This window comes from Agelaius phoeniceus, chromosome 33, assembly GCF_051311805.1.
Source record: "Agelaius phoeniceus isolate bAgePho1 chromosome 33, bAgePho1.hap1, whole genome shotgun sequence".
Classification (NCBI taxonomy): Eukaryota; Metazoa; Chordata; class Aves; order Passeriformes; family Icteridae; genus Agelaius; species Agelaius phoeniceus.
Window position 1 is genome coordinate 4,045,810 of NC_135297.1, and position 15,215 is coordinate 4,061,024.

The window sequence follows — 15,215 nt, forward strand, 5'->3', positions numbered from 1 at the left end:
TCAAATGCAAGGTGGCCTTTGGGGCTCTAAGGACTTGCAGGGTACTTCTTACTGGCAGCTTTCGATTTGGAGCAATCCAGCAAAGATTGCAAATTTCTTGCCGGGCACCACCCTATTGGCCAGGGCGAGAGGCCAGAAATGGAGGCCATTTTCCATGGGGAAAATGAAGTCATTGGCCCAGGCTCTGGGTATCAGATGAAAGGTGGCCTTTGGGGCTCAAAGGACTTGCAGGGTCTTAGTTGCTGCCAGCTTTAGGTTTGGAGAAATCCAGCAGAATTTTCAAATTTCCTGCTTGGCACCCTACTTTCTGCCAGGGCAAGTTGCAGCACAGGGATACAATTTCTATGGGAAAAAGAAGTAATTTCCCCATCATGTGGGTATCAGCAGAGAGGTGAAATTTGGGGCTCTAAGGAGCTGCAGGCTCCTCGTTGCCAGCAGGTTTAGTTTTGGAGAAAATCAGCCAAGTTTGCAAATTTCAGACAGGGAATGAAGCAGATGGCCGGGGCGAGTGGCCCCAAACTGACCCCATTTTCCATGGGGAAAAGAAGTCATGTCCCCAGGGTCTGGGTATAAGATGAAAGGTGGCATCTGGGGCTCTAAGGACTTGCAGGGTCCTAGTTGCTGCCAGCATTGGGTTTGGAGAAATCCAGCAAAGATTGCATCACTCTAGCTTGGCTTCCCACTTTCTGCCATGGTGAGTGGCTGCAAACACAGGCCATTTCCCAATGGAAAAAGAAGTCCTTTCCCCACGGTCTGCAAATGAAATGCAGAGTGGCCTTTGGGGCTCTAAGGACTTGCAGGGTACTTCTTACTGGCAGCTTTCGATTTGGAGAAATCCAGCAAAGATTGCAAATTTCTTGCTGGGCACCACCCTATTGGCCAGGGCGAGAGGCCAGAAATGGAGGCCATTTTCCTTGGGGAAAATGAAGTCATTGGCCCAGGGTCTGGGTATCAGATGAAAGGTGGCATCTGGGGCTCTAAGGACTTGCAGGGTCCTAGTTGCTGGCAGCTTTATGTTTGGAAGAATCCAGCACAGTTTGCAAATTTCTCGCTAGGCACAGCCTGCCTGCCAGGCCAAGTGGCCAGAAATGAAGGGCATTTTCCATGGGAAAAATGTCCTTAACCCAGGGTCTCAGTAATATGTTCAAGGTGGCCTTTCAGGCTCTAAGGACTTTCAGGCTCCTGGTTGCTGCCAACTTTAGGTTTGGAAGAATCCAGCAAAGATTGTATCACTCTAGCTTGGCTCCCCACTTTCTGCCATGGTGAGTGGCTGCAAACACAGGCCATTTCCCATGGGAAAAAGAAGTCCTTTCCCCACGGTCTGCAAATGAAATGCAAGGTGGCGTTTGGGGCTCTAAGGACTTGCAGGGTACTTCTTACTGGCAGCTTTCGATTTGGAGCAATCCAGCAAAGATTGCAAATTTCTTGCTGGGCACCACCCTATTGGCCAGGGCGAGAGGCCAGAAATGGAGGCCATTTTCCTTGGGGAAAATGAAGTCATTGGCCCAGGGTCTGGGTATCAGATGAAAGGCGGCATCTGGGGCTCTAAGGACTTGCAGGGTCCAAGTTGCTGCCAGCATTAGGTTTGGAGAAATCCAGCAAAGATTGCATCACTCTAGCTTGGCTCCCCACTTTCTGCCATGGTGAGTGGCTGGAAACACAGGCCATTTCCCATGGGAAAAAGAAGTCCTTTCCCCACGGTCTGCAAATGAAATGCAAGGTGGCCTTTGGGGCTCTAAGGACTTGCAGGGTGCTTCTTACTGGCAGCTTTCGATTTGGAGAAATCCTGCAAAGATTGCAAATTTCTTGCTGGGCACTACCCTATTGACCAGGGCGAGAGGCCAGAAATGGAGGCCATTTTCCATGGGGAAAATGAAGTCATTGGCCCAGGGTCTGGGTATCAGATGAAAGGCGGCATCTGGGGCTCTAAGGCCTTGCAGGGTCTTAGTTGCTGCCAGCTTTAGGTTTGGAGAAATCCAGCAAAGATTGCATCACTCTAGCTTGGCTCCCCACTTTCTGCCATGGTGAGTGGCTGCAAACACAGGCCATTTCCCATGGGAAAAAGAAGTCCTTTCCCCACGGTCTCCAAATCAAATGCAAGGTGGCCTTTGGGGCTCTAAGGACATGCAGGGTACTTCTTACTGGCAGCTTTCGATTTGGAGAAATCCAGCAAAGATTGCAAATTTCTTGCCGGGCACCACCCTATTGGCCAGGGCGAGAGGCCAGAAATGGAGGCCATTTTCCATGGGGAAAATGAAGTCATTGGCCCAGGCTCTGGGTATCAGATGAAAGGTGGCCTTTGGGGCTCTAAGGACTTGCAGGGTCTTAGTTGCTGCCAGCTTTAGGTTTGGAGAAATCCAGCAGAATTTTCAAATTTCCTGCTTGGCACCCTACTTTCTGCCAGGGCAAGTTGCAGCACAGGGATACTATTTCTATGGGAAAAAGAAGTAATTTCCCCATCATGTGGGTATCAGCAGAGAGGTGAAATTTGGGGCTCTAAGGAGCTGCAGGCTCCTCGTTGCCAGCAGGTTTAGTTTTGGAGAAAATCAGCCAAGTTTGCAAATTTCAGACAGGGAATGGAGTAGATGGCCGGGGCGAGTGGCCCCAAACTGACCCCATTTTCCATGGGGAAAAAAGTCATTTCCCCAGGGTCTGGGTATAAGATGAAAGGTGGCATCTGGGGCTCTAAGGACTTGCAGGGTCCTAGTTGCTGCCAGCATTGGGTTTGGAGAAATCCAGCAAAGATTGCATCACTCTAGCTTGGCTCCCCACTTTCTGCCATAGTTAGTGGCTGCAAACGGAGGCCATTTCCCATGGGAAAAAGAAGTCCTTTCCCCACGGTCTGCAAATGAAATGCAAGGTGGCCTTTGGGGCTCTAAGGACTTGCAGGGTACTTCTTACTGGCAGCTTTCGATTTGGAGAAATCCAGCAAAGATTGCAAATTTCTTGCTGGGCACCACCCTATTGGCCAGGGCGAGAGGCCAGAAAAGGAGGCCATTTTCCTTGGGGAAAATGAAGTCATTGGCCCAGGCTCTGGGTATCAGATGAAAGGTGGCATCTGGGGCTCTAAGGACTTGCAGGGTCCTAGTTGCTGGCAGCTTTATGTTTGGAAGAATCCAGCACAGTTTGCAAATTTCTCGCTAGGCACTGCCCTGCCTGCAAGGCCAAGTGGCCACAAATGAAGGGCATTTTCCATGGGAAAAATGTCCTTAACCCAGGGTCTCAGTAATATGTTCAAGGTGGCCTTTCAGGCTCTAAGGACTTTCAGGCTCCTGGTTGCTGCCAACTTTAGGTTTGGAAGAATCCAGCAAAGATTGCATCACTCTAGCTTGGCTCCCCACTTTCTGCCATGGTGAGTGGCTGCAAACACAGGCCATTTCCCATGGGAAAAAGAAGTCCTTTCCCCACGGTCTGCAAATGAAATGCAAGGTGGCCTTTGGGGCTCTAAGGACTTGCAGGGTACTTCTTACTGGCAGCTTTCGATTTGGAGAAATCCAGCAAAGATTGCAAATTTCTTGCCGGGCACCACCCTATTGGCCAGGGCGAGAGGCCAGAAATGGAGGCCATTTTCCATGGGGAAAATGAAGTCATTGGCCCAGGCTCTGGGTATCAGATGAAAGGTGGCATCTGGGGCTCTAAGGACTTTCAGGGTCTTAGTTGCTGCCAGCTTTAGGTTTGGAGAAATCCAGCAGAATTTTCAAATTTCCTGCTTGGCACCCTACTTTCTGCCAGGGCAAGTTGCAGCACAGGGATACTATTTCTATGGGAAAAAGAAGTAATTTCCCCATCATGTGGGTATCAGCAGAGAGGTGAAATTTGGGGCTCTAAGGAGCTGCAGGCTCCTCGTTGCCAGCAGGTTTAGTTTTGGAGAAAATCAGCCAAGTTTGCAAATTTCAGACAGGGAATGAAGCAGATGGCCGGGGCGAGTGGCCCCAAACTGACCCCATTTTCCATGGGGAAAAGAAGTCATGTCCCCAGGGTCTGGGTATAAGATGAAAGGTGGCATCTGGGGCTCTAAGGACTTGCAGGGTCCTAGTTGCTGCCAGCATTGGGTTTGGAGAAATCCAGCAAAGATTGCATCACTCTAGCTTGGCTTCCCACTTTCTGCCATGGTGAGTGGCTGCAAACACAGGCCATTTCCCAATGGAAAAAGAAGTCCTTTCCCCACGGTCTGCAAATGAAATGCAAGGTGGCCTTTGGGGCTCTAAGGACTTGCAGGGTACTTCTTACTGGCAGCTTTCGATTTGGAGAAATCCAGCAAAGATTGCAAATTTCTTGCTGGGCACCACCCTATTGGCCAGGGCGAGAGGCCAGAAATGGAGGCCATTTTCCTTGGGGAAAATGAAGTCATTGGCCCAGGCTCTGGGTATCAGATGAAAGGTGGCCTTTGGGGCTCTAAGGACTTGCAAGGTCCTAGTTGCTGGCAGCTTTATGTTTGGAAGAATCCAGCACAGTTTGCAAATTTCTCGCTAGGCACTGCCCTGCCTGCAAGGCCAAGTGGCCACAAATGAAGGGCATTTTCCATGGGAAAAAAGTCCTTAACCCAGGGTCTCAGTAATATGTTCAAGGTGGCCTTTCAGGCTCTAAGGACTTGCAGGCTCCTGGTTGCTGCCAACTTTAGGTTTGGAAGAATCCAGCAAAGATTGTATCACTCTAGCTTGGCTCCCCACTTTCTGCCATGGTGAGTGGCTGCAAACACAGGCCATTTCCCATGGGAAAAAGAAGTCCTTTCCCAACGGTCTGCAAATCAAATGCAAGGTGGCCTTTGGGGCTCTAAGGACATGCAGGGTACTTCTTACTGGCAGCTTTCGATTTGGAGAAATCCAGCAAAGATTGCAAATTTCTTGCCGGGCACCACCCTATTGGCCAGGGCGAGAGGCCAGAAATGGAGGCCATTTTCCATGGGGAAAATGAAGTCATTGGCCCAGGCTCTGGGTATCAGATGAAAGGTGGCCTTTGGGGCTCAAAGGACTTGCAGGGTCTTAGTTGCTGCCAGCTTTAGGTTTGGAGAAATCCAGCAGAATTTTCAAATTTCCTGCTTGGCACCCTACTTTCTGCCAGGGCAAGTTGCAGCACAGGGATACTATTTCTATGGGAAAAAGAAGTAATTTCCCCATCATGTGGGTATCAGCAGAGAGGTGAAATTTGGGGCTCTAAGGAGCTGCAGGCTCCTCGTTGCCAGCAGGTTTAGTTTTGGAGAAAATCAGCCAAGTTTGCAAATTTCAGACAGGGAATGGAGTAGATGGCCGGGGCGAGTGGCCCCAAACTGACCCCATTTTCCATGGGGAAAAAAGTCATTTCCCCAGGGTCTGGGTATAAGATGAAAGGTGGCATCTGGGGCTCTAAGGACTTGCAGGGTCCTAGTTGCTGCCAGCATTGGGTTTGGAGAAATCCAGCAAAGATTGCATCACTCTAGCTTGGCTCCCCACTTTCTGCCATAGTTAGTGGCTGCAAACACAGGCCATTTCCCATGGGAAAAAGAAGTCCTTTCCCCACAGTCTGCAAATCAAATGCAAGGTGGCCTTTGGGGCTCTAAGGACTTGCAGGGTACTTCTTACTGGCAGCTTTCGATTTGGAGCAATCCAGCAAAGATTGCAAATTTCTTGCTGGGCACCACCCTATTGGCCAGGGCGAGAGGCCAGAAATGGAGGCCATTTTCCTTGGGGAAAATGAAGTCATTGGCCCAGGGTCTGGGTATCAGATGAAAGGTGGCATCTGGGGCTCTAAGGACTTGCAGGGTCCTAGTTGCTGGCAGCTTTATGTTTGGAAGAATCCAGCACAGTTTGCAAATTTCTCGCTAGGCACAGCCTGCCTGCCAGGCCAAGTGGCCAGAAATGAAGGGCATTTTCCATGGGAAAAATGTCCTTAACCCAGGGTCTCAGTAATATGTTCAAGGTGGCCTTTCAGGCTCTAAGGACTTTCAGGCTCCTGGTTGCTGCCAACTTTAGGTTTGGAAGAATCCAGCAAAGATTGTATCACTCTAGCTTGGCTCCCCACTTTCTGCCATGGTGAGTGGCTGCAAACACAGGCCATTTCCCATGGGAAAAAGAAGTCCTTTCCCCACGGTCTGCAAATCAAATGCAAGGTGGCCTTTGGGGCTCCAAGGACATGCAGGGTACTTCTTACTGGCAGCTTTCGATTTGGAGCAATCCAGCAAAGATTGCAAATTTCTTGCCGGGCACCACCCTATTGGCCAGGGTGAGAGGCCAGAAATGGAGGCCATTTTCCATGGGGAAAATGAAGTCATTGGCCCAGGCTCTGGGTATCAGATGAAAGGTGGCCTTTGGGGCTCTAAGGACTTGCAGGGTCTTAGTTGCTGCCAGCTTTAGGTTTGGAGAAATCCAGCAGAATTTTCAAATTTCCTGCTTGGCACCCTACTTTCTGCCAGGGCAAGTTGCAGCACAGGGATACAATTTCTATGGGAAAAAGAAGTAATTTCCCCATCATGTGGGTATCAGCAGAGAGGTGAAATTTGGGGCTCTAAGGAGCTGCAGGCTCCTCGTTGCCAGCAGGTTTAGTTTTGGAGAAAATCAGCCAAGTTTGCAAATTTCAGACAGGGAATGAAGCAGATGGCCGGGGCGAGTGGCCCCAAACTGACCCCATTTTCCATGGGGAAAAGAAGTCATGTCCCCAGGGTCTGGGTATAAGATGAAAGGTGGCATCTGGGGCTCTAAGGACTTGCAGGGTCCTAGTTGCTGCCAGCATTGGGTTTGGAGAAATCCAGCAAAGATTGCATCACTCTAGCTTGGCTTCCCACTTTCTGCCATGGTGAGTGGCTGCAAACACAGGCCATTTCCCAATGGAAAAAGAAGTCCTTTCCCCACGGTCTGCAAATGAAATGCAGAGTGGCCTTTGGGGCTCTAAGGACTTGCAGGGTACTTCTTACTGGCAGCTTTCGATTTGGAGAAATCCAGCAAAGATTGCAAATTTCTTGCTGGGCACCACCCTATTGGCCAGGGCGAGAGGCCAGAAATGGAGGACATTTTCCTTGGGGAAAATGAAGTCATTGGCCCAGGGTCTGGGTATCAGATGAAAGGTGGCCTTTGGGGCTCTAAGGACTTGCAGGGTCCTAGTTGCTGGCAGCTTTATGTTTGGAAGAATCCAGCACAGTTTGCAAATTTCTCGCTAGGCACAGCCTGCCTGCCAGGCCAAGTGGCCAGAAATGAAGGGCATTTTCCATGGGAAAAATGTCCTTAACCCAGGGTCTCAGTAATATGTTCAAGGTGGCCTTTCAGGCTCTAAGGACTTTCAGGCTCCTGGTTGCTGCCAACTTTAGGTTTGGAAGAATCCAGCAAAGATTGTATCACTCTAGCTTGGCTCCCCACTTTCTGCCATGGTGAGTGGCTGCAAACACAGGCCATTTCCCATGGGAAAAAGAAGTCCTTTCCCCACGGTCTGCAAATGAAATGCAAGGTGGCCTTTGGGGCTCTAAGGACTTGCAGGGTACTTCTTACTGGCAGCTTTCGATTTGGAGCAATCCAGCAAAGATTGCAAATTTCTTGCTGGGCACCACCCTATTGGCCAGGGCGAGAGGCCAGAAATGGAGGCCATTTTCCTTGGGGAAAATGAAGTCATTGGCCCAGGGTCTGGGTATCAGATGAAAGGCGGCATCTGGGGCTCTAAGGACTTGCAGGGTCCAAGTTGCTGCCAGCATTAGGTTTGGAGAAATCCAGCAAAGATTGCATCACTCTAGCTTGGCTCCCCACTTTCTGCCATGGTGAGTGGCTGCAAACACAGGCCATTTCCCATGGGAAAAAGAAGTCCTTTCCCCACGGTCTGCAAATGAAATGCAAGGTGGCCTTTGGGGCTCTAAGGACTTGCAGGGTGCTTCTTACTGGCAGCTTTCGATTTGGAGAAATCCAGCAAAGATTGCAAATTTCTTGCTGGGCACTACCCTATTGACCAGGGCGAGAGGCCAGAAATGGAGGCCATTTTCCATGGGGAAAATGAAGTCATTGGCCCAGGGTCTGGGTATCAGATGAAAGGCGGCATCTGGGGCTCTAAGGCCTTGCAGGGTCTTAGTTGCTGCCAGCTTTAGGTTTGGAGAAATCCAGCAAAGATTGCATCACTCTAGCTTGGCTCCCCACTTTCTGCCATGGTGAGTGGCTGCAAACACAGGCCATTTCCCATGGGAAAAAGAAGTCCTTTCCCCACGGTCTGCAAATCAAATGCAAGGTGGCCTTTGGGGCTCTAAGGACATGCAGGGTACTTCTTACTGGCAGCTTTCGATTTGGAGAAATCCAGCAAAGATTGCAAATTTCTTGCCGGGCACCACCCTATTGGCCAGGGCGAGAGGCCAGAAATGGAGGCCATTTTCCATGGGGAAAATGAAGTCATTGGCCCAGGCTCTGGGTATCAGATGAAAGGTGGCCTTTGGGGCTCTAAGGACTTGCAGGGTCTTAGTTGCTGCCAGCTTTAGGTTTGGAGAAATCCAGCAGAATTTTCAAATTTCCTGCTTGGCACCCTACTTTCTGCCAGGGCAAGTTGCAGCACAGGGATACAATTTCTATGGGAAAAAGAAGTAATTTCCCCATCATGTGGGTATCAGCAGAGAGGTGAAATTTGGGGCTCTAAGGAGCTGCAGGCTCCTCGTTGCCAGCAGGTTTAGTTTTGGAGAAAATCAGCCAAGTTTGCAAATTTCAGACAGGGAATGGAGTAGATGGCCGGGGCGAGTGGCCCCAAACTGACCCCATTTTCCATGGGGAAAAAAGTCATTTCCCCAGGGTCTGGGTATAAGATGAAAGGTGGCATCTGGGGCTCTAAGGACTTGCAGGGTCCTAGTTGCTGCCAGCATTGGGTTTGGAGAAATCCAGCAAAGATTGCATCACTCTAGCTTGGCTCCCCACTTTCTGCCATAGTTAGTGGCTGCAAACGGAGGCCATTTCCCAATGGAAAAAGAAGTCCTTTCCCCACGGTCTGCAAATGAAATGCAAGGTGGCCTTTGGGGCTCTAAGGACTTGCAGGGTACTTCTTACTGGCAGCTTTCGATTTGGAGAAATCCAGCAAAGATTGCAAATTTCTTGCTGGGCACCACCCTATTGGCCAGGGCGAGAGGCCAGAAATGGAGGCCATTTTCCTTGGGGAAAATGAAGTCATTGGCCCAGGGTCTGGGTATCAGATGAAAGGTGGCATTTGGGGCTCTAAGGACTTGCAGGGTCCTAGTTGCTGGCAGCTTTATGTTTGGAAGAATCCAGCACAGTTTGCAAATTTCTCGCTAGGCACAGCCTGCCTGCCAGGCCAAGTGGCCAGAAATGAAGGGCATTTTCCATGGGAAAAATGTCCTTAACCCAGGGTCTCAGTAATATGTTCAAGGTGGCCTTTCAGGCTCTAAGGACTTTCAGGCTCCTGGTTGCTGCCAACTTTAGGTTTGGAAGAATCCAGCAAAGATTGTATCACTCTAGCTTGGCTCCCCACTTTCTGCCATGGTGAGTGGCTGCAAACACAGGCCATTTCCCATGGGAAAAAGAAGTCCTTTCCCCACGGTCTGCAAATCAAATGCAAGGTGGCCTTTGGGGCTCCAAGGACATGCAGGGTACTTCTTACTGGCAGCTTTCGATTTGGAGCAATCCAGCAAAGATTGCAAATTTCTTGCCGGGCACCACCCTATTGGCCAGGGTGAGAGGCCAGAAATGGAGGCCATTTTCCATGGGGAAAATGAAGTCATTGGCCCAGGCTCTGGGTATCAGATGAAAGGTGGCATCTGGGGCTCTAAGGACTTGAAGGGTCTTAGTTGCTGCCAGCTTTAGGTTTGGAGAAATCCAGCAGAATTTTCAAATTTCCTGCTTGGCACCCTACTTTCTGCCAGGGCAAGTTGCAGCACAGGGATACAATTTCTATGGGAAAAAGAAGTAATTTCCCCATCATGTGGGTATCAGCAGAGAGGTGAAATTTGGGGCTCTAAGGAGCTGCAGGCTCCTCGTTGCCAGCAGGTTTAGTTTTGGAGAAAATCAGCCAAGTTTGCAAATTTCAGACAGGGAATGAAGCAGATGGCCGGGGCGAGTGGCCCCAAACTGACCCCATTTTCCATGGGGAAAAGAAGTCATGTCCCCAGGGTCTGGGTATAAGATGAAAGGTGGCATCTGGGGCTCTAAGGACTTGCAGGGTCCTAGTTGCTGCCAGCATTGGGTTTGGAGAAATCCAGCAAAGATTGCATCACTCTAGCTTGGCTTCCCACTTTCTGCCATGGTGAGTGGCTGCAAACACAGGCCATTTCCCAATGGAAAAAGAAGTCCTTTCCCCACGGTCTGCAAATGAAATGCAAGGTGGCCTTTGGGGCTCTAAGGACTTGCAGGGTACTTCTTACTGGCAGCTTTCGATTTGGAGAAATCCAGCAAAGATTGCAAATTTCTTGCTGGGCACCACCCTATTGGCCAGGGCGAGAGGCCAGAAATGGAGGCCATTTTCCTTGGGGAAAATGAAGTCATTGGCCCAGGCTCTGGGTATCAGATGAAAGGTGGCCTTTGGGGCTCTAAGGACTTGCAAGGTCCTAGTTGCTGGCAGCTTTATGTTTGGAAGAATCCAGCACAGTTTGCAAATTTCTCGCTAGGCACAGCCTGCCTGCCAGGCCAAGTGGCCAGAAATGAAGGGCATTTTCCATGGGAAAAATGTCCTTAACCCAGGGTCTCAGTAATATGTTCAAGGTGGCCTTTCAGGCTCTAAGGACTTTCAGGCTCCTGGTTGCTGCCAACTTTAGGTTTGGAAGAATCCAGCAAAGATTGTATCACTCTAGCTTGGCTCCCCACTTTCTGCCATGGTGAGTGGCTGCAAACACAGGCCATTTCCCATGGGAAAAAGAAGTCCTTTCCCCACGGTCTGCAAATGAAATGCAAGGTGGCCTTTGGGGCTCTAAGGACTTGCAGGGTACTTCTTACTGGCAGCTTTAGATTTGGAGCAATCCAGCAAAGATTGCAAATTTCTTGCTGGGCACCACCCTATTGGCCAGGGCGAGAGGCCAGAAATGGAGGCCATTTTCCTTGGGGAAAATGAAGTCATTGGCCCAGGGTCTGGGTATCAGATGAAAGGCGGCATCTGGGGCTCTAAGGACTTGCAGGGTCCAAGTTGCTGCCAGCATTAGGTTTGGAGAAATCCAGCAAAGATTGCATCACTCTAGCTTGGCTCCCCACTTTCTGCCATGGTGAGTGGCTGCAAACACAGGCCATTTCCCATGGGAAAAAGAAGTCCTTTCCCCACGGTCTGCAAATGAAATGCAAGGTGGCCTTTGGGGCTCTAAGGACTTGCAGGGTGCTTCTTACTGGCAGCTTTCGATTTGGAGAAATCCAGCAAAGATTGCAAATTTCTTGCTGGGCACTACCCTATTGACCAGGGCGAGAGGCCAGAAATGGAGGCCATTTTCCATGGGGAAAATGAAGTCATTGGCCCAGGGTCTGGGTATCAGATGAAAGGCGGCATCTGGGGCTCTAAGGCCTTGCAGGGTCTTAGTTGCTGCCAGCTTTAGGTTTGGAGAAATCCAGCAAAGATTGCATCACTCTAGCTTGGCTCCCCACTTTCTGCCATGGTGAGTGGCTGCAAACACAGGCCATTTCCCATGGGAAAAAGAAGTCCTTTCCCCACGGTCTGCAAATCAAATGCAAGGTGGCCTTTGGGGCTCTAAGGACATGCAGGGTACTTCTTACTGGCAGCTTTCGATTTGGAGAAATCCAGCAAAGATTGCAAATTTCTTGCTGGGCACCACCCTATTGGCCAGGGCGAGAGGCCAGAAATGGAGGCCATTTTCCATGGGGAAAATGAAGTCATTGGCCCAGGCTCTGGGTATCAGATGAAAGGTGGCCTTTGGGGCTCTAAGGACTTGCAGGGTCTTAGTTGCTGCCAGCTTTAGGTTTGGAGAAATCCAGCAGAATTTTCAAATTTCCTGCTTGGCACCCTACTTTCTGCCAGGGCAAGTTGCAGCACAGGGATACTATTTCTATGGGAAAAAGAAGTAATTTCCCCATCATGTGGGTATCAGCAGAGAGGTGAAATTTGGGGCTCTAAGGAGCTGCAGGCTCCTCGTTGCCAGCAGGTTTAGTTTTGGAGAAAATCAGCCAAGTTTGCAAATTTCAGACAGGGAATGGAGTAGATGGCCGGGGCGAGTGGCCCCAAACTGACCCCATTTTCCATGGGGAAAAAAGTCATTTCCCCAGGGTCTGGGTATAAGATGAAAGGTGGCATCTGGGGCTCTAAGGACTTGCAGGGTCCTAGTTGCTGCCAGCATTGGGTTTGGAGAAATCCAGCAAAGATTGCATCACTCTAGCTTGGCTCCCCACTTTCTGCCATAGTTAGTGGCTGCAAACGGAGGCCATTTCCCATGGGAAAAAGAAGTCCTTTCCCCACGGTCTGCAAATGAAATGCAAGGTGGCCTTTGGGGCTCTAAGGACTTGCAGGGTACTTCTTACTGGCAGCTTTCGATTTGGAGCAATCCAGCAAAGATTGCAAATTTCTTGCCGGGCACCACCCTATTGGCCAGGGCGAGAGGCCAGAAATGGAGGCCATTTTCCATGGGGAAAATGAAGTCATTGGCCCAGGCTCTGGGTATCAGATGAAAGGTGGCATCTGGGGCTCTAAGGACTTGCAGGGTCCTAGTTGCTGGCAGCTTTATGTTTGGAAGAATCCAGCACAGTTTGCAAATTTCTCGCTAGGCACTGCCCTGCCTGCAAGGCCAAGTGGCCACAAATGAAGGGCATTTTCCATGGGAAAAATGTCCTTAACCCAGGGTCTCAGTAATATGTTCAAGGTGGCCTTTCAGGCTCTAAGGACTTTCAGGCTCCTGGTTGCTGCCAACTTTAGGTTTGGAAGAATCCAGCAAAGATTGTATCACTCTAGCTTGGCTCCCCACTTTCTGCCATGGTGAGTGGCTGCAAACACAGGCCATTTCCCATGGGAAAAAGAAGTCCTTTCCCCACGGTCTGCAAATGAAATGCAAGGTGGCCTTTGGGGCTCTAAGGACTTGCAGGGTACTTCTTACTGGCAGCTTTCGATTTGGAGAAATCCAGCAAAGATTGCAAATTTCTTGCCGGGCACCACCCTATTGGCCAGGGCGAGAGGCCAGAAATGGAGGCCATTTTCCATGGGGAAAATGAAGTCATTGGCCCAGGGTCTGGGTATCAGATGAAAGGCGGCATCTGGGGCTCTAAGGACTTGCAGGGTCCTAGTTGCTGCCAGCATTAGGTTTGGAGAAATCCAGCAAAGATTGCATCACTCTAGCTTGGCTCCCCACTTTCTGCCATGGTGAGTGGCTGCAAACACAGGCCATTTCCCATGGGAAAAAGAAGTCCTTTCCCCACGGTCTGCAAATCAAATGCAAGGTGGTCTTTGGGGCTCTAAGGACTTGCAGGGTACTTCTTACTGGCAGCTTTCGATTTGGAGAAATCCAGCAAAGATTGCAAATTTCTTGCTGGGCACCACCCTATTGGCCAGGGCGAGAGGCCAGAAATGGAGGCCATTTTCCATGGGGAAAATGAAGTCATTGGCCCAGGGTCTGGGTATCAGATGAAAGGCGGCATCTGGGGCTCTAAGGACTTGCAGGGTCCAAAATGCTGCCAGCATTAGGTTTGGAGAAATCCAGCAAAGATTGCATCACTCTAGCTTGGCTCCCCACTTTCTGCCATGGTGAGTGGCTGCAAACACAGGCCATTTCCCATGGGAAAAAGAAGTCCTTTCCCCACGGTCTGCAAATGAAATGCAAGGTGGCCTTTGGGGCTCTAAGGACTTGCAGGGTACTTCTTACTGGCAGCTTTCGATTTGGAGAAATCCAGCAAAGATTGCAAATTTCTTGCCGGGCACCACCCTATTGGCCAGGGCGAGAGGCCAGAAATGGAGGCCATTTTCCATGGGGAAAATGAAGTCATTGGCCCAGGCTCTGGGTATCAGATGAAAGGTGGCATCTGGGGCTCTAAGGACTTGAAGGGTCTTAGTTGCTGCCAGCTTTAGGTTTGGAGAAATCCAGCAGAATTTTCAAATTTCCTGCTTGGCACCCTACTTTCTGCCAGGGCAAGTTGCAGCACAGGGATACAATTTCTATGGGAAAAAGAAGTAATTTCCCCATCATGTGGGTATCAGCAGAGAGGTGAAATTTGGGGCTCTAAGGAGCTGCAGGCTCCTCGTTGCCAGCAGGTTTAGTTTTGGAGAAAATCAGCCAAGTTTGCAAATTTCAGACAGGGAATGAAGCAGATGGCCGGGGCGAGTGGCCCCAAACTGACCCCATTTTCCATGGGGAAAAGAAGTCATGTCCCCAGGGTCTGGGTATAAGATGAAAGGTGGCATCTGGGGCTCTAAGGACTTGCAGGGTCCTAGTTGCTGCCAGCATTGGGTTTGGAGAAATCCAGCAAAGATTGCATCACTCTAGCTTGGCTTCCCACTTTCTGCCATGGTGAGTGGCTGCAAACACAGGCCATTTCCCAATGGAAAAAGAAGTCCTTTCCCCACGGTCTGCAAATGAAATGCAAGGTGGCCTTTGGGGCTCTAAGGACTTGCAGGGTACTTCTTACTGGCAGCTTTCGATTTGGAGAAATCCAGCAAAGATTGCAAATTTCTTGCTGGGCACCACCCTATTGGCCAGGGCGAGAGGCCAGAAATGGAGGCCATTTTCCTTGGGGAAAATGAAGTCATTGGCCCAGGCTCTGGGTATCAGATGAAAGGTGGCCTTTGGGGCTCTAAGGACTTGCAAGGTCCTAGTTGCTGGCAGCTTTATGTTTGGAAGAATCCAGCACAGTTTGCAAATTTCTCGCTAGGCACTGCCCTGCCTGCAAGGCCAAGTGGCCAGAAATGAAGGGCATTTTCCATGGGAAAAATGTCCTTAACCCAGGGTCTCAGTAATATGTTCAAGGTGGCCTTTCAGGCTCTAAGGACTTGCAGGCTCCTGGTTGCTGCCAACTTTAGGTTTGGAAGAATCCAGCAAAGATTGTATCACTCTAGCTTGGCTCCCCACTTTCTGCCATGGTGAGTGGCTGCAAACACAGGCCATTTCCCATGGGAAAAAGAAGTCCTTTCCCAACGGTCTGCAAATCAAATGCAAGGTGGCCTTTGGGGCTCTAAGGACATGCAGGGTACTTCTTACTGGCAGCTTTCGATTTGGAGAAATCCAGCAAAGATTGCAAATTTCTTGCCGGGCACCACCCTATTGGCCAGGGCGAGAGGCCAGAAATGGAGGCCATTTTCCATGGGGAAAATGAAGTCATTGGCCCAGGCTCTGGGTATCAGATGAAAGGTGGCCTTTGGGG